Below are 19,938 nucleotides of genomic sequence, written 5' to 3' on the forward strand. Positions count from 1 at the left end.
CTCTAATGTCACCATTGCTGAGTAGGATTAATTTCTTGGCATAGAAAATAACACAAGTTATCTAACTATATTATTTTTAATTTGGTCTGTAGGTACGATTTAGTAATGAAATCCTTTCAGAACTCAACATTATATACTGACTCAGATTGGCACCCATGAAAGAAGTAGACTGTTCAAGTAAAACCAAATTTCTACTACTGAATGAGAATAGGAAGAATGATAAGATGAGAAATAATAAAAAAAAACTTTCATATGACTTGAAATGATTTATGTGTAAGATTCAAACTAACTTAAGAACTAATCAAAATTTGTAGCAGGGACCAAATTAATTTCCACATAAGACGAAAGATTAAAACATAAAGAAAAGAAAATAGATAACTGAAATGATCCCTGAATTTGGAAAGGCTTTCTAAGCACAGTAAGAGCTGGAACTACAGGGTCCGTTTTTTACAGGAAGCTTTGTAAGCCACAGTGTACAGGCATAAATAGGCACCTCAACTGGTTTCGCAATTGAATGTACTGTGTAAGCAGCACCTCCATCAACAAGCAGCGTTAGCAGCACTGAAGAAGCCACTCTCTTCCCTTTCTTGTTTACTGCTCCCCCTCCTGCAAAGTAACCACTTTTCTGACATCTGTTACCATAAAGCTAGTTTCCTGTTGCAAAGAAGCGGAGGCGGCGGCTCCGCGATCGCAGGGCCGTGCTACCTGCCCGCTCGCTGGCCGCCGTCAACCTGCTGCCGAGCCGAGGCGGCCCCGCGCTGCCGCCGCCGCTGCGGCCGGGCGCGGGCGGTGGCGGCCGCGGGCCGCGCGCCGAGGTGCCGTCCCGCCGCCCGCCCTGCAGGCCCGAGAGCCTGGCCGCCTGCGAGCCCCCCCGCCCGCCCTGCACGCCCGCCGCGCCGCCCGCCGCCGGGGCCGGGCCGGCCGGCGACGCCCGCGCGCGCCGCGAGCTGGTCCGGGCACCGGGCTGCGGCTGCGGCTCCGTGGGCGCCCGGCTGGAGGGCGCGCGGTGCGGCGTGTACAGCCCGCGCTGCGCTGCTGTCCCCACCCGGGCTCCGGGCGGCCCCTGCAGGCGCTGGTCCTGGGCGAGGGCACTTGCGGAGAGCGCCGCGATGCCGAGTGCCGCGCCAGGCCCGAGCAGGTCGCAGAGAACAGCGGTGACCACTCTGAGGGGAGCCTGGCTGAGAACCACGTGGACGGGAACATGAATTTGGGAGGCGGAGGCGGTGCCGGCCGCAAGCCCCTTGAATCAGGCATGAAGGAGCTGGCCATGCTCCAGGAGTCCACCGAGCAGCACCGGCAGATGGGCAAGGGTGGCAAATGTCACCTCGGCCCGGAGGAGCCCAAGAAGCTGCGGCCACCACCTGTGAGGACCCTGTGCCAGCAGGAGTTGGACCAGGTCCTGGAGCGGATCTCCACCGTGCCTTCCGGATGAGCTGGGCCCCTGGAGCACCTCTGCTCTTTGCACATCCCCAGCTGTGACAAGCACGGCCTGCACAACCTCAAACAGTGCAAGATGTTCCTGAATGGGCAGCGTGGGGCGTGCCGGTGTGTGAACCCCAGCACCAGGAAGCTGATCCAGGTAGCCCCACCATCTGCGGGGACCCCGAGTGTCATCTCTTCCACAGTGAGCAGCAGGGGGGCTTGTGGGCTCCACACTCAGTGGATGCAGGAAATCACAGCCAGCTGGTGCCTGGCATGCCCCCTACCCCCATCCCTCCCCTCCAGAGCGAGGAGAGTGCTTGCGTGGTGGGTGGGGGAGGGTTTTCCAGGAGTTCTGACTTGTATCTATATTTGGAAAGAGACCAGCACCAAGCTCGGCACACCCCCCCGCCTTCCTCCTCCCCAGCTGGAGATGCCTGCAACCTCCCTCCTCGCATGCCTGCTGGGGTGGAAGGGGGTGGTTGCAGTGGCAGAGCTGGGGCTAAGGTTTGGGAGAGGGGGAAAAAGAAATTTTTATTTTTGAACCCCTGTGTCTCCTTTGCTTAAGTTAAAGGAAGGAGGAAAAAAAAAAACCTAGTGTTGCGTGCTTTTGAATTTCATGTAAACGAAATTGCATAGTGATTTTGTTTCTGGGTTTCTTCAGCATTGTTTGTGAGATTTGTTCACACATGCCTCCAGCTGAGACCACTGCTATATTGGTCCAAAATGTTTCTAGCTTGTGTTTTAGTGTCGTATGTTGTGTTTTTCCCCGTCTTCCTTTACTTTCCCCTTTTTCTTTCTTCCTTTCCTCCCTCCCTCCCTCCTTTCCTCTCTTCCTTCCTTCTCATACCATTGTAGTTGGAAAAGATGCTTTATAAAACTTCTATGGTCTTACATTTATTGAGGCTTGTTTTGTGGCACAGCATATGATCAGTACTGAAGTACGTCCCGTGAGCACTTGAAAAGAATGTGTATTCTGCTGCTTTTAGATAGAATGTCTTACATACAGCTATTAATCTATCTGCTCTAATGGGTCCTAAGGCCAGTGTTTCCTCACTGATATTCTGCCTGGATAATCTGTCCATTGATGTAAATGTGGTACAAAGTACCCTACTGTTACTAGGTCACTCTCAATCTCTCCTATTATTTTTGTTTATATTTGCTCTGTCTATTAGATATTTCTAGATTGGGTACATTTATATTTACAATTATTTTATCTTCTTGTCGAGTCAATCCCTAGTTATAGGGATTGTCCTTCTTTGCCTCTTCTTACAATCTTAGTTTTGTTCTAAAAGTCTCCTTTGTCTGATAAGTATTGCTGCCTTAGCTTTCTTTTTGTTTCCATTCCCATTAAATATCATTTTCTGTCCCTTCAGCTTTCAGTGTGGGTGTGTCCTTAGAGCTAAAGTGAGTCTCTTTTGGGCAGCATATGTGTGGGTATTGTTATTAATCCATTAATGTACTCTAAATCATTTTCTTTGGTGGGAGGTATGAGCTATGAAATCTGTTTTTTTTTTTTGAGATATAGTTGATGTACAGTATTCTGCACATTACAGGTGTACAACATAGTGGGTCACAACTTTTAAAGGTTATACTTCACTTACAGTTATTATAAAATATTGACTGTGTTCCCCATGGTATACAATATATCCTTTTAGCTTATTTATTTTATACATGATAGGTTGTGCCTCTTAATTCCCTACCTCCGTATTGCCCTTCCCCCTTCCCTCACCCCACTGGTAATCACTAGTTTGTTTTCTGTATCTGTGAGTCTATTTTCTTTTTGTTGAATTCCCTACTTTGTTTTATTTTTTAAGATTGTATTTAAATGATATAATACAGTATTTGTCTTTATCTACCTGACTTATTTCACATAGCATAATATATTCTGAGTCTGTGTTGTTACAAATGGCAAAATTTTTATTCTTTTATATGACTGAGTGGTATTCCATGTACACATATACCACATCTTTTTTTATCCATTCACCTGTTGATGGACACTTAGATTGCTTCCATATCTTGACAATTGTAAATAATGCTGCTAAGAATATTGGGGTACATGTATCTTTTTGGATTAGTGATTTTGTTTTTTCCAGATGTACACCCAGGAGTGGAATTGCTAGATCATATGGTAACTCTATTTTTTAGTTTTTTGAGAACCCCCCATACTGTTTTCCACAGTGGCTGCACCAATGCACATTCCTGCCAACAGTACATGCAGATTCCTTTTCCTCCCCATCCTCACCAACATTTGTTATTTGTGTTCTTTTTGACGATAGCCATTCTGATGTCAGGTTATATCTCACTGTAGTTTTAATTTGTATTTCTGTCATGAATAATGATGTTGCACATCTTTTCGTGTGCCTGATGGCCATCTGTTTGTCTTCTTTGGAAAAATGTCTATTCAGGTCTTCTGCTCATTTTTTAATTGGGTTGTTTGTGTATTTTTTTTTCTTTTTTGATGTTTAGTTGTATGAGCTGTTTATATATGTTGGATATTAACCCTTTATCAATCATATCATTAGCAAATATTTTCTCATTAAGTAGGTTGTCTTTTCAATTTGTTGATGGTTTTCTTTACTGTGCAGAAGATGTTAGGTCTAACTAGTCCCATTTGTTTATTTTTGCTTTTATTTCCTTTGCTTTAGGAGACAAATCCAAAAAGAAACATATTGCTACAATTTATATCAAAGGGTGTTCTGCCCATGTTTTCTTTTGGGGGTTTTATGATTTCCAGTCTTACATTTAATCCTTTGTTGCATTTTGAGTTTATTTTGTATATGGTGTGAGGAAATATTCCAGTTTCCTTATTTCACATGTAACTGTCCTGTTTTCCTAGCAGCAGTTATTAAAGAGATTGTCTTTTCTCTGTAGTATATTCTTGCCTCCTTTTGTCATAGAATGATTGACCATAAGTGTATGGGTTTATTTCTTGGATCTCTTTTCTCTTCTGTTGATATGTGTGTCAGCTTTTGTACAATACCATACTGCTTCAATTACTGTAGCTTTTTCATATAGTCTGAAGTCAAGGAGCATGATTTCTTCTTCTCTGTCCTTCCTCAGTATTTTTTTGGATATTCAGGGTCTTTTGTGTTTCCATACGTATTTTGAAATTATTTGTCTGGTTCTGTGAAAAATATCATTGGTATTTTGATAGGGATTGCACTGAATCTGTAGATTGTCGTGGGCAGTATTTTCATTTAAACCATATTAATTCTTCCAATCCATGAATGCAGTGCATCTTTCCATCTGCTTGTGTCATCTTCAGTTACTTTTATCAGTGTCTTACCGCTTTCCAGGTACAGGTCTTTTACCTCCTTAGGTAGGTTTATTCCTAGGTATTTTATTCTTTTTGATTCCATGGTAAATGAGATCGTTTCCTTAATTGTTTTTTCTTATAGTTTGTTGTTAGTATATAGAAATGCACAGATTTCTGGATATTAATTTGGTATCCTGCAACTTTACCAAACTTATTGATGAGCTCTAGTAGTTTTCTGGTGATGTATTTAGGATTTTCTGTGTATAATATCATGTTATCTGCGAACAGTGAAAGTTTTACTTTTTCCTTTCCAATTTGAATTCACTTTATTTTTCTTGTCTGATTGGTGCAGCTAAGACTGCCAATACTACATTGAATAAAAGTGGAGAGAGTGGGCCTTATTCCTGATCTTAGAGGAAATGCTTTCAGCTTTTCACCACAGAGTATGAAGTCAGCTGTGGGCTTGCCATATATGGCACCTACTGTGAACCAACTGTATGCCAATAAAGTGAACATCTAAGAAGAAATGAACAAATTCTTAGAAACGTACTTTCTCCCAAAACTGAGCCAGGAAGAAATAGAAAATAAGAACAAACCAATGATTGGTTTGAAATAGGAAAAGCAATTAAAAAACTCCCAACAAACAAAAGTCCAGGACCCCATGGCTTCACAGCTGAACTCTACCAAACACTTAGAGAAAAGTTAACAGGTGTGGTGTTTTTTACTATATAAATTGCTATTACAGAATAGTTTGATAATCCAATTTCATGATTATTCATTGTGAGTTTTAAATTTAATTTGATAACTCCAAGCAATTGTACACATTCCCTCTCAATTCTAAAAACAAACAGACAAAATAAAAACCAATGAGGAATATTATTATTGTTCTTTGCCTTTTTAGAATATGAAAATTAAGGCTCAGAATGTGGAAATGACTTGCCCATTTTATACGACTATTAAGCAGTCATAACTTTCAAAACAAACTACTCTTTATTCCTCTGACAACTGCCTTTCTAATCACTGCTCTTATCTCCCATCATTTTAATACAGGAAAAGTAGATCATGCCATTCAGAAGTCCAGAATCCGTCCTTTGAAACACAAGTTCTTTTAGCATTTGATAGTCACTAGAGCAGACATAACCTGAGAGAGTTAAAATAAGACAAAAGTAATATTTTAGGCATTTACAGCTTTACAGTCAAATCACATTTAAAAGGAAAATTTTACAGTCACTGATATGAAGGAAAACGAAGACAGAATGTTGCCACCACCAGTGAAAATTTAGCTTTGGCAAATACTCAAATATATTTGAGAGCTTAGTATCATTTATTTATTTTAAAGATGTTTTAACCAGGTGACTGAGCTGAGCTCCCTAAATGATACTTTATATCCTAAAGTTTGATTTGCTGCTCTCCTCTATCAACATTTCTAGTCTATTTTTGAATGTAAACTCTGATGTTCAGTTATGATATTCTTAGTTTCAACCTGCTTGGGTGCATACTTTTGGGCTCATAATTTCTAATTTGCATCTATAGATGCAAGTTGAAGGTGAAAAATAAAGACTTCACAATAGTTTTTATTTAAAATGTACAGGTAGTTATATATTTGTATTATCTAAGTAATTGCTTCAGTTATCTATTTCATTAGAAGTGGACTGCACAACTTTCATTTGTATGTATATTTCATAATATTTGAAATTATTTCTGCATTATAGTTTAAACCAGGTATTACAGTTCATGTTAAGATTTATTGTTACTAAAAATTAGCAACATTTTAATATTATGCTAACACCACGTAAAATTTACATCTTTGGCATTGCACTGAATTTGACAGAATCAAAGAGTATCTGTGAATAAGCCCTTCTTGTGGATTTCTCTTATTTATCCTGTGTGTGTGTTTAAACAGACTAAATGTAACTGTTTGGCATTAAGGTTCAGAAGCTATATTCTGACTAGCAAATAAAGTCCTTAAAGAGAACTATTTTTTTTCACATTACAATTTCTCTTATAATTAATATTTATTATATAATGTTTCTAAAGAAGTCAAAATAATCCAGATTGTTAATTTTAAATTTTCAAGTTAGTTATACATATATTTGTAATACAAATGGCATGCACTAATTGCAATTGTATGTATGTGCTGTGTTAAACGGTGTTGCAGGATTATTGGCAACCTTTTCCATAAATCAAATCTTGAGATTGATATACACTTGAAATGAAATTTTATAAACATGTGAAAGTACATGAATATTTATATATTATGCTTCTTAAGCTGCTTGGCTTACTAGTAGTGTCCTATGATGATGACTTAGGAGCAGAGGTATAAATCTTGTTAATTTCTATTTTTGGCCTCAGCTTGTGATTTTATACATAGAACAGAATAAACATACAAACAAGAGAAGAATTCTCTAATGTGCTGTTTTCCCGATGGCTTGTGTTTAAAGCAAATTCAAAAATAAATAAATAAAAATAAGGTGAATTTACAATTGGCATGTTTATTTAGGTCTACAGTAAGATATTCTTATATTTAAATCTTCACACATTAACAATGTGTGTTAACATTAACAATGCCCATTTGAAGTTACTGCTGTCTAAATAGTACTTTATTATTATTTTTCCTAAATGTATTGCAATAGTATTTAATATACAGAGTCAACCATATATGCACTTTAGATTAAATGCTAATATATTTGTATATATTAGAGCATAGTTTAAACAAGCCAATGAACACATGTATTATAAATTTATATTTTAACCTCACAAATTAATTTTAACATATATTGAAACTAGAACTGCATTTATGGCCATTTTTTAAGATAGCACCTTTCTTCCAAGAACCCAGAACAAATTCTGGTGTTCTGTTCAGAATAACTCAAGTTAATCAACTCAACTGTTTTTTGAAGTGACTAAGAAAATGTATTCTATGGTTTTGAGGGGTGAAAAATTTTTGCCAGGAAGCCTAATGACTTACCCAGAGAGAACCCAACGGTTTGAACCAATAGGCAAATATTATTCTTATTGGGTTGTCTGTGTGGATGGATATTTCTTTTATTTCCACTAGGAAATTCACAGATTCTTAAGATGGGTTTTAAAGACTAACTTTCCATTATGCTTATTATTAAAGAGGAAGAGCTTTTACAAATAGATACTATCCATCTACGCAGCCTCAATCCTAACTCACTCACTACATTTAATGTTGATTAATGTCTTAGATATGTATCTCTTGGAAGCTCAGGTATTCTAAATTTTGATTCATAGTCTTCTGGAGCCTCAATAGGTAAAATATATATTAATTTACTCAAGCTTCTAACAAAACAAGTTTTATGAGGTATACTATTATTTCCATATTTTAAAACTTTGAAGATATTTTTATTATTAAAACCATTATAAAAGTTACACCAATCAAAAACATATAATTATTAAAGCCTCTCAAAATACCTAAAAAGTTTGTTTCTCCATAATTAGTGTAAGAATTTAATATTCACTTAGAGGAGTGGAAAGAGTAATGATATAGGTTTTTAAAAAGACCTTATAAATCTTGAATGGTAGTAATTATTTTCTATTAATGCAAAATATATTAATATAAAAATAAGCACACAACTCTCTGTGGCTGAAGTTCTTCTAAATCTGCATGTTCTGAGTTACCACATAAAATCTACGTCAAGGATTACAGTGAACTCTGTCAGCTTTAAATGTGAAATTTTGCCAAAGTGAGATGATTATTTTTTAATTTATAACATGTACTTTTTTTTTTACTAACAATGCCTGATTTACACAGCATAAAATAAAAATAAATTTTTTGAATGACTCGGTTTTATTTGAGATAAATAATCTAACCAATTTGTATGACTTGAATTATCTTACTTGTCTATACATGTTAATTAAAGGCTACAACAGCAACAATTCACAGTTTTGTACTAAGTAAACACACATTTTTTTAAGCTGGTGGGTCTATTAAATCTAAAACCTTGACAGTGATCAAAGCAAACTTTCCAAAATGCATTTTCCCCCACAGGTTTGAAAGAATTTCAATAGCAAATTTACTTGAATCTTCTCCTCTTTGTGACTTGCCATTTGCAGTTGGTCCCTATTGCCTTTTTTGGAGTCCCTCAGTCTGTCAGGAAGATAATGGACAGTGTGGAGACTGATGGCCAGAGAGAGCATGGAAATTGGTGGGCGGCTCCACAAGTAAGGATGGCAAGGGAACCCGAATACTTATGATGTCTATTGGCAACTCCAGCAGGACTGTAGGAAAAGGTGTCCCTGCACACAGAATGGAGCAGATACGCCAGAGGCAAAGAAGGTATTGTTCACCATGGAGAAGACCCTAACCTTGGGTATTAGTGGATTGTAGTGGGCAACTTCAGGCTGGAAGTTGTATACTGTGTAAGTGTGTAGGTACGTGAGAGAGAGAGAATTACTCCTGTCAGAGTTTTTTCCCTTGTGCTTTCCTATCAAAAGATGGACCTTGGTTAGGGAAGTGTTAGAGTCCCTGTGTTCCAGTCTTTTTGCTTTTTTGGTGGGGGGAGAGGGGAGGTAATTAGGTTTATTTACTTATTTATTTTTAGAGGAGGTGCTGGGAGTTGCACACAGGACCTCATGCATGCTAAGCACGCCCTCTGCCGCTTGAGCTATACCCTCCCCTTCCCTGTGTTCCAGTCTTAATCATTGTGAGAAAGCAAGACAAGTTAAGATGTTATTATCTCTTAAAGACATACAGTGGTAGTTAACCATTACAGAGAATAAAAGCTAGCAATATAATAGCAAATCTAGATAGATGAGCAGATAGATTTATCTATGAACTCAGGCAAATTTGAGTGAATAAGCAATACATAAATAAGTACTAATTTATGAGCACTAGCCCCAAACTATACCAGTATATGAACAATTTGTAAAAGCATATGATGCACAGTAAAGTAAAAAAATTTTAAACTATGAATTGAACTTATGTTCTGGTGACTGGTATATATGTGCTTTTTTAAAAGTTTAGAATAAAAGTATCTGCTATTAATATGTTTGAGAGGAAGAGATTATTTTGAATTGCAATTATTTGGCTATAAACCAATGACAAAGAAAGAACAAGAAAATACAATAGAGATTTAGGCATTGGAGACAGTGAGCGTGAGGTGTATCTTCAAGCTGAGGGGCCACCCACCACCACCCCATCTTGGTGGTTCCTCAGGAGTTGAACAGCCTGGCCATCCCTCTCAGTGGTTCCTCCAGGAGTCCCAGAGCGCCACCATCCCTCTGGCACCCGTGCCCGCGCCCCTCCCGTCCTCTTCCCGTCCCGGGGCAGAAGCTGCCACAGTCATGGCCTATGGAGCCCTGCAGCCCACCTAGGTGGGGCGAGGCGACCGCTACTACACGTATACCGAGCTGCTGGCCATCGTGCCGCACTTCAGGCAGAACCCCAACGAGCTCATGGTCACCTGGATCCTGCGGGTGTATGACGGAGGGGGTGGGAGGGGGGCGCCGGCGCTGTCCCTGAATTCCTGGGAGCTGGCGCTGCTGGGCGACCTGACCGGCGACGCCGTCTTCAACTACCGCTGCCAGGCCCTGCGGGGCGGCTGCCGGACGCTGCTGGCCTGGCTGCTGCTCTCCCGGTGCCAGCGCTGGGAGTCCTTCCTGCACTTCGAGGCCACCGGGCTGCCCTTCCGGTCCTGGACCACCATGGAGGAGGGCATCCAGCTGGTGTGGGGGCTGGGCCTGCTGGCCTGGATCGACCGAGAGCCTCCCCTGCCCGGGGAGCCCGAGCGCCCGGCGCCCGAGGACGTGCGCTTCACGCAGGGGCTGCCGCGGCGCCTGCTGACGGCGGCTCCCTCCGAGCTGCGGCTCTGCTGCTCAGCCTGCTGGTCAAGGGCATGCCGGTGCTGGAGATCCGGACCATTGCCGACATCGGCCTGGTGTGGCGCCAGAGCCAGCCCGGCCGTGCCAGGCTCATGCTGGGGCCCGACCCGACACACTAGGACCTCACGGGCTGGCTGCTGAGCCACGGCGCGCCCAGGGAGCGGGCGGACAAGCAGCCCACCAAGGTCCTGCCGGAGCGGAGCACCAGAGCCGCCTCCGGGCGGGGGAGGAGCAGCCCCGCCTCCCCCGGGCTCCGACCAGGCCCGCGCGGGGAGCCGCCCGTGCCCGTGCGCCTCAGGTCCCGGGGTCCAGCTGGTGCTCGGAGCGGGGAGGGAGGCTAAATCTCAGGCGAGCCAACAGGCAGGGAGCAGGGACATTGGAGGGGAGGCACAAAGCCTCGGCGAGGCCTCCTGTGTGCCCCCGATGGGCTGAGGGACGGCCCCGGCCACCCTGTGGGGCTCACTGGCCAGAGCTGGGGGAGAACGGCTCCTGGCTGAGAGCTGCTTCTGGATTCGGGGAGAGTCCGCTACATTGCAGTCTGATGCACTTTAACCCAAGGGTGTGGGGGAGTCGGTACCCACCGCTCGGCCACACGGGCCGCCAAAGCATTACTGGCCAAGAGGGAGACCCCGAAGCCCACAACATGAAAGCACCTTGACGTTTGCACCCTTTCTCAAGGTTTTATTAGATGCAGTGTTTTAACCTATTACTTTATTTTCAGTGTGGAACGTGTGGGTTTTAGGCAGGCTCTTTCCCCTCTTGTGGTAGTTTTTCTCTTGAGACCTTTTTTTATGCAAAGCCTTTTCTCTTTTTAAAATGCCATTCGCTCACCTGGGGAAGGTGCAGCCGGCTTTTTCTGGTTCCTCTAGCTGGGTGTGTGGCTGGAGTGTCTGCGAAATGCCTGGGTGAGGGGTGCTGGGGCCCAGAATCCCAGCTTGGTGGGGATGGACAGCCCAGGCAGGCAGCGCCAGGCACCCATTAAACACCTGGCATGTCCCTAAAAAAAAAAAACACAGATTTAATATCCCATTTCATTTTAATTTTGATCCTTTGGCCAATATTAAATTTATTATTATTTTATGTTAATGCTGCTTCTGTTTCTTCTTTTGTTTTGCTTTGTTTATTATGGTAATACTGATTATTCTTACTAATTCTCATTAGTCTGAAAATAATAACACTCATTGACTGATGATTTAAATTTTAGAAACAGGATACTGAATCACAGACTTCCATTTCTAGAGCTCAGTGTTCAAGCTAAAAATTAGAATTCAATCACTTTGAAATTACAGAGGAAAAGTATGTGGTATGAATAAACATAAATGTTTAAAAATCCAGAAATTGGAGAAGATTTTAACTTTAGACAATATTTCAGTTAACTTTCTAATTCATATAATCCTAGAAGAATATCCAAAGATTCTGTATAGCTAAAGAAACGCCATCCTTATAATGGATTAAGTTGCATTTGTGAAACTATTGCTAGATAAAAGTTATTTTATATTAAGAATTTTTGGCTTTAGATATGATACACTTTTTATTTGACTAGGCAAATTTTAGTTTGAATGAGGAGTTTTTGCTTGATAATATTTGGTGCATTAAGCTTATTAGAGGCAATAGAAAAGAAATTGATTAACTTTAATTGTTTATTACATTTTCAAAGTTAGGCTTTATGTATAGTTAAAATTTACATTATGTCTAATAGATACACATGCAATTTAAATAATCTAACATTACAAATACACTTTAAAAATATGTGTATACCATGTATTTTTTAAATTGGAATAGCTGTTAGGCATACAGTTTTGGCTTAAATATGATAAAGCATCATCTAGAATATTTCCTGTATTATAGATTATATCATTTGCTGTATCTTAACCACATTAAAAACATTGTCTCTATCTTAGAAAATGTGGTTTGTCAGTCTTTGTGTGGATCAAAAAATAAGTGAAAATGAAGTTAATAAAGTATTAAGTAATAATAGGAGAAATACAAATGCATTGAAATGTATGGTTATATAGGTATAATATTAAATATTATTATATAGAATTTTTTATGTACTTACACCCAAAAGGAAAATAAGACTTAATGTATATGGTATTTATATCTTCTAAAAATTCTTTGTTAGAAACAGATCAAGGAGCAGGTATGAGTAAGACTGATCAAAGGAGCCTGTTTCACCTGCTGAGTTGTTCATATTTAAGAGTGATTCTATCTGTCTGCTTCTTGGAGTCTCAGAAGTGTTGTAATCTACAGAGGGAGCAAAGAAATTGTGAACCTTTTGAAATTACTTAAAATTTCAACAAAACTGGAGATAAATGATCACTTCTAATTGAATACACACACATATATACATATATATAATAATTTCTACCAGTAAAAACATAAATTAAAACTTTATGAAGAAAAAATACTTTTGTCAGAATGTGCTTGTAATTTGTTTACTGGGGCACTTATTTAAGAATCTTGATAGTTCTGTAGATTTAAATACAGACCACCTCTTAATCTAGGAATATTTAAAAGTCACATTTCTGGACTTTTTAAAGGAAACTAAGTTCTTCATCAGGATTTGATGAAGTTACAAAGAAAAAAAGACGTGGTTTGTTGAAATTTAAAAATAACAACTACTTTCTTTAAGAATCAGTGTAGTCTGGTGTAATCTCATTAGTGAAAACATTCCCAGATGCTGAAAAGTTGTGTCCAAGTCAAAAACTTTGACTAGAAGAAAAACAGGGGGAAAAAATGCAAAATCAGGGACAGCTGGTATGTTGTTTTCTGGACTTATAAAGACTTTCTTGTGGTAATCATGAGTGGTCCCAAGTACTTAGTATATTTTATTTGAATTATGGAATTAGTGGCTTGGTCCCAGTCACATCTGGAAAAACACTGCTGCTCTTCTACAAATACAAGTTTAAACAGTAAAAATGTACACAGCCTGTCCATTGAATTAAGGTCACCATAACTACATTTCAATTAAAAGCATGTATCATTTCTGTGACTGCTCAGTTTCTGCTATTTTCAAAATCTCACTCTGCTTGCTAGGACTGGAATGCATTAGACAAGACAGAGGAATGTGGAAATCATTAGGCTGAAATACAGATGGAGGAGACAATATCTGAGGCTGTTGTCCCCAGAGGAAAAATCATACCAATTTTTGTGCTGATATCTTTTCAGCATCCCAATTAGAGACAGTACCTTTAATGTACAGTTTTGTTCACAGATCATCATTTGATACATCCTTTAAAGCACACAGGAGACATATCACACTCTGGTGTACTCCACACGACTGGTATGCCTAATGAAGTAAGCATTCTTACACCAGACTGGTGCAAGCCACAGATGTACATGTAACTCCAAAATATCAATTCATAAGCCTATCACATCTTCACAGGTTATTTTGCTTAAATCTTCTTTAAAACTACATAGATAGGTGTCAAGAGTCACATTCTTAATAATCAAAAAAAGTATATTTAGCCATGTCTTTTATAAGAAATTAAACACCTTTCACAGAAAGAATTCAAATGAATTATCGGGGTTTATTTTCAAAACAGTAAATAGGCATTGCCTCCAATTTTTTAGGTGAAGACGTAAGGACCTCAAAGTGACTGACTGACTTAAGACAGCGTGATGATAGAGAATGTGATGAGATGGACTCAGTACATAGTTGCCATTTGTACACAGGTGCAAAATTAGTGTAATGACTGCAAGGAAAATAAGCATCATCCACTGTGCGCAAGGCAGGGTGGCCTTTAGGAAAATCACTGGAAATGCCAACAAAAGGCAAAAGTCTCTGTCTCTTTTCTCTATGTCTTTGGTGTAATTATGTGGGTACCTTTCTGTGGGAAAATAATAGCTATTGGCATTACCTTCGGAGCTGTTCTGAGGAAATAAAGTAGCAATGGCTAATGTATTTGACACTTGTTCCATTCTTTTGGCCTAAATATAATTTGTATGAGGCAAAATTGTTAACATTACTGGCAAGGTAAAATCACAGCATGACTAGGATGTTAACCATTCAGTAATGCCCATCTGTTCCCAGGCACTGGAGTAGCTGCTGAGAATACTGAGATGAATCGATCATTTTCCTCACCTTCAAATATGTTATAAAAGCTAAGATGGGAGATATATAAACAGCAGCTACTATACAATATAGGGAGTGTGATGATACAGTTGGGTTTTTTTGAAAGCTAAAGGGAAGGGCCTACAGCAGGAAAGACTTCTCAGAGGAGAAAACAGCTAAACAGTGGAGTAAAAGAGAAGCAATGTAGGGAAAGATGTCAAAAGTCGGGGAGGATGGACATGGCTGTCAACTAGGGACTATTCTACAGGTTTCAGATACAAATGTGAATATGCATAGTACCCATTTTCTACTATTAATAGAGGATAGAAATGATTATAATATTCAGATTTTATTTAAAAAGTTAATCACTTTACTCAAACAAGACATTTTAGACCCAAATTACTACCTATAATATTAATACATTTGCTCTCATTATTTGTTTATTTCTTCTGATTTTAAATAGCATGTATCAATTATAAAACATTTTTTGGGAAAAGTTAGAGATGTAAACAGACACAAATCAGATCAACCATCCTACAATAAACTCTATTTCATAAATGCAGTCAGAGAGTTTGACATTTATGATGTAGAATAATTATTTTAGTTACAATTAAACTAACAGGAAATGCCAAAACAGTATTATTAATTCACAAGGAAATTATTGGTTGTAATATTTTATCAAGGTACTTTCCATCATATTTCTCTGTATAGTGAGAATTGTTTCAAAATTATAGTACTGACAATTGTGAACAGATAAAAATGTTAAAGTGAATTAATTTTCTTTTAACTGTAGTAGAATCCAGTAATAGTTAATGGTAGGGGAAAAGGTAATTATAAAAATAAATCAGTGAAAACCACCTTCAATACTTTCAAATTCTTGTCTATAATGTAATATATAGTATTTGAAGAACAGCAGGTTACAAAAGAAACTACAGAAATGTCCGTGCATTTCAAGGGATCTGTAACAAAACTGACCTGAGAATTTATTCGCTTGTCCACCCAGATTGTTCAGCTATATTCTTGACACAAAGCAATTTGTATCTAGACTTGGCTATTTTATTGCTATTGGCCACTTACTGCCTTGTGTTAATGATCTTTTGACAAATCTTCACTTTTTTTAAATTTTCTAGTAATTTTTTTTCCTTCTTCAGTTTTATTAGGCAGAATTCTTACAGTTTGACTGCACATACACATTATGTTGCATGTAAGTGCATATATACAGTATACTACACATTGTTTTAGTTTACATGTATGTACTGATTATTGTTTCTAAGAACAGAGTAGAGCTTTAGCTTTTTAAACTTAGTTATCAAAGGAATAAAGCCAACTACAAAATGAGAATCAACATAGTGCAGTGATCCAATCATAAGGGACAGTCAAATGTGCTTACACATATTCAAGAAATCAATCATCTTAGTTATAAATAATAAGTAATTCATTTATGTCCTCATTATTTTTGTTATTATTTTTTAGACACATCCTCACTTCTTGATGATTCATTTCTCTGGATCAGAATACATACAATGATATATTTTCTTTATCTCACAAAAGTGTTGTCTTGGAGGCTAAAATGTATTTTGTGACTCAGTGCATTCTCTCCCCGACCACACAAGGATAGCATTGCATCTGTATAATATGCAAACTGCTTTACTCAAAATAATCATCTGGAACAAGATTCAGAAGGGGGCAAGTTTTTCATTCATTCTTGTAATTATTTATGTCTTGTCCTATCCTGAAAAGGATCCAAGGAAGCCTATAAGAAAGCATATAATAAGACATAGCGAACTAAGCTGTGTAAGCAAATTGAAGCAAAAGGGAAATAAGAGTAAGATATCCTACGAGTCTGCAGAGGACAACACATCATGAAGACATATCCTGCCGGAGATGGGTCACAGGCTTGGCTTAAGCTCCCTAGTTGACAGCCTCAGAGGGGAAAGTCTCCATTTTGTGATAAACAGGGTCTTTTCAGAACAGGAAATACAGATGAGCAGCGCAGGATCCTAGCATGGAGACCGGGGAGAATTGTATGCCGCCGTTACCACTCAACTCTGCAGAGCAACAAACTCAACAGGAACAAAACAGAACTAACTATCCAAGAACAGCTTCTTAGAAAGTTCCACCATGACTTCAGCACGGGCAAGTTAATTTACAGTTTAGTAAACCCGACCGTTGCACTTAGGTCCAGATTTGTCACTCCGCTGGGCAGGCTTTATCCAGATGGATGTATCATATGTTCTTGAGATGTGATTGAGTAATTGAGCAATTACTCAGTTGTGTAATTGAAACCAGTAAATATTACTTCTCTAGACAACGTTTTTGATTAGTATTGAGTGGTAGGAATTTAGTGTTAAAAATAAGAGCTAAACATTGAATTTAATTTTTTTTTAAATTAACCAAACAGGGGTAGGATTTACACAGTCAGAAAACTGCCATAAGGGCTTAAATGATCCAGTCATTTCCCAAGGCTTCTACATTAGGTCCCCACCACTGGTTTGGTGAGCGCTGGCTACACAAGGCGTGTCCACACTCATCAACATCAAAGCTGTGTTCGAAGTGCTTTCATAGAACGTTTTCTCAGTGACTGTTACGATATCTGAAACCTATATAGCAATGCAGGGCAGATTCTAAATAGAATCTCCGTAACTCACATTTCTTAAGATTTATGTAAAAGATATCATGGTTATAAGCTATTGCTTCTTAAGATCAAAGAGAATTGTTTTACTTATTTAAAAAAAATTAGTAGCACTAAAGTATTGTTTTGTAATTTTCCCTGTGCAACTTGAAAGAGAGAGTACTGGGGTTGGATTCACAAATACAAATATATTTACCACAGTCTTCAGTCCTCTTTCCTTCTCCTATTTTCATGTGTGTAGATCTGCTTCTGAAAGTTAAATCTTGAAGAGGTCAAGGTGATATTGTCGTATATGCACAAGGTCTTTAAGATAAGGGAGAACTGGGAGGCCGAATACCTAAAGGAGTTTTATCTTAATTAAAAAAAATTATTGCAAAAACTCAACTAAAATTGATGGCAGCCAGTTTTTTCTTTGAAATCCCAACTTTAGAAATCAGTAGTTTGGTTGACAAGCCGCAGTTTGTTGCTTGTTACTGGTCATCAGGTCTATGGAAGGTGTGTGGATTTTAGGGACTCACAGTTAAGCATAAACCCACCTGGAGTCTGGGGAAAATATCCACTTTTATTGTAATGAACACCTTGAACTTGCAAAGCAAATGGGCCAAACTGAAATTCTATGATGCAAATAGCAGCAGTGACATTCCCTGTGTTGGTTATAATACTTCAGTTCCTACAAGCTTTGTCTTCCTCCCCGATGCATCACATTTCACCATTGCACCAAATACTAGCATTTTTTATTTTTATTTCTCAGCAGTGTGTGTTCAGCCTAGTGTTGGCCATTGAATTAGTGCAGACTAGTAGAATACAGGCACCTCTAAACTGCTGAGTGCTTACTGCATGCTTTACAGCTGCGTAAGTCAGCCTCAGTGATCATAGTGACGAGGACTTCATAGTGACAACTAAACATGTGATCTCAATCCTTACCCTTCCCCACCTAAATTGAGAAGTTCTGCTTTCTGAGAAGACAGTGATGATTGCTTTAAAGTGAAGAAATTCAGAATAACTATGTTTGTTATTAGCAATGTACTTTTAAATTATTATTATAAATCTTGGTGACCATTATCCATGGGAACATCCAGTACCCTTTTAAAAATAGTGTCCTGTTACATCCTGTTATAGGAAAATTAGAAGATTTCATACATTATATTTGTGATTATTGATATGGATAATAATAAATTTTGGAGTGTCAAACTTCTATCCTAATTAATAATAATTTGGAAAACATAGGTGATAAAATACATTTGAGATATGAGTTATTAAAACTACTACACCTATTTGAAATATTAACACTTGTGGGATAACAATATTATTTGAATACTAACAAAATGTGGTTTTGAGTATACATAATTTTGGATTAAAGAACAGTGAAATTATGTATCATCCTCTTTTAAATTATGTTGTTGTGTTCTTAATAATATCAAGAATATTTTCATAATTAAACTCTACATTTCTAAAAAATTTTAAAATGTAATTAACAAGTGTATGAAAGCTAATGCTCTGTATCTATTTTTCCCCATAATTTTAGCCATGATTTCATTAGAGAATTTACAACAAGCTATAGGGAAGTTTCTAGAGGGCTATCACAATTCAATGTATATGGGGTAAGAGGAATTTTATTATTTTCCTCTGAAAAAAGTAAATTTATGCTTTTAAAGTATAGATTTTTGCAAAGGATAATTGCCAAAAGTTAACTAAGTACTAGGATGTGTAAGAATCTTACATTTATTGAACAGATTGTTTTTTGAGGTTAAATGATAGTATTTCTCTTTAAGTCACATGGTCTTGAATCTATTTGGAGTGATTTAAAAATTCTTGCTTATGAAACATTTTATTTTAAAAATATTTCATGTGGATGCAAATTTGTTTTTCTTGAGCTTCAGCCTTTATGTTTTGCCTTCCTACCAACCTCCTCCTCAATCCCTTTTTAATAAAAAAGAGAAATATATGCATGTTTGTTGTGGCAGCATGGTGTTATGTAACAAGATGTTTTTGCTTAGTGTGTTGGAGCATCTTAACTGTCGTTTGGATGAAGACTGAAGGGAATGAGAAAGTATAATTCAGTCACTAGAGAAACCCAAAGTTATTAAAGCAAACACAGTAGTTATTTCTGCCTTAAACCTACCCTTGCCAGTTAACGTCCAGGTATGAGTTAAGCATATGGTATGTTTTAGCACTGTTAATCCTTGAGCTACATTAGCTGTACATTCTCTGTGATTTTTAAATTTGAGGCACATCAATAGTCAAGGAGAATATCTCAGTATTTAATCAGTAAAGATAATTTTTTCCTGCCAGATTGACACTAACACTAAAATTGACCTCTTTTAAGAGTGGAGGAATCTCCTTCTTCTATCAGTCACCTTCTTACTAGGCTAAAGCACTTGTATTCCATGCATTCATTTATTTATCAGTTTATAAATAAAATATTTATAACACAACTTCTATATTCCATACATTATATTAGGCTCTGGGAATAAAGAGGTGAATGATAATTTCAATGTCTAATGGGAGAGACAAATGCACAAAATATCTTTATAGTATCTTGATAGATGCTGTATGTAAGAGTATACTTGGTGGAGTATGAGATATTATTGGGGTTGGGGGATGGGCAAACTCATCCCAAGAAAGTTTCCCAGGCAAAGACAAAGTTAAGAGCAATGGATCAGTTTATCTCTCTGAGTCTTTCAAGGGCAGAATATTAAAGTTCGGAACAGACAATGAAAGTCATATGAC

The 19,938-nt window shown here is 38.3% G+C and overlaps 2 pseudogenes; both read left to right on the forward strand.

Annotated features, from left to right (window-relative positions):
• The first annotated feature begins 514 nt into the window (after positions 1–514).
• On the forward strand, positions 515–10,015 carry LOC140688540 (insulin-like growth factor-binding protein 2 pseudogene; annotated as a pseudogene).
• A 66-nt stretch (positions 10,016–10,081) lies between these two features.
• On the forward strand, positions 10,082–10,863 carry LOC140688541 (uncharacterized; annotated as a pseudogene).
• Positions 10,864–19,938: the final 9,075 nt, after the last annotated feature.

This window comes from Vicugna pacos, chromosome 22 (genome assembly GCF_048564905.1).
Source record: "Vicugna pacos chromosome 22, VicPac4, whole genome shotgun sequence".
Lineage (NCBI taxonomy): Eukaryota > Metazoa > Chordata > Mammalia > Artiodactyla > Camelidae > Vicugna > Vicugna pacos.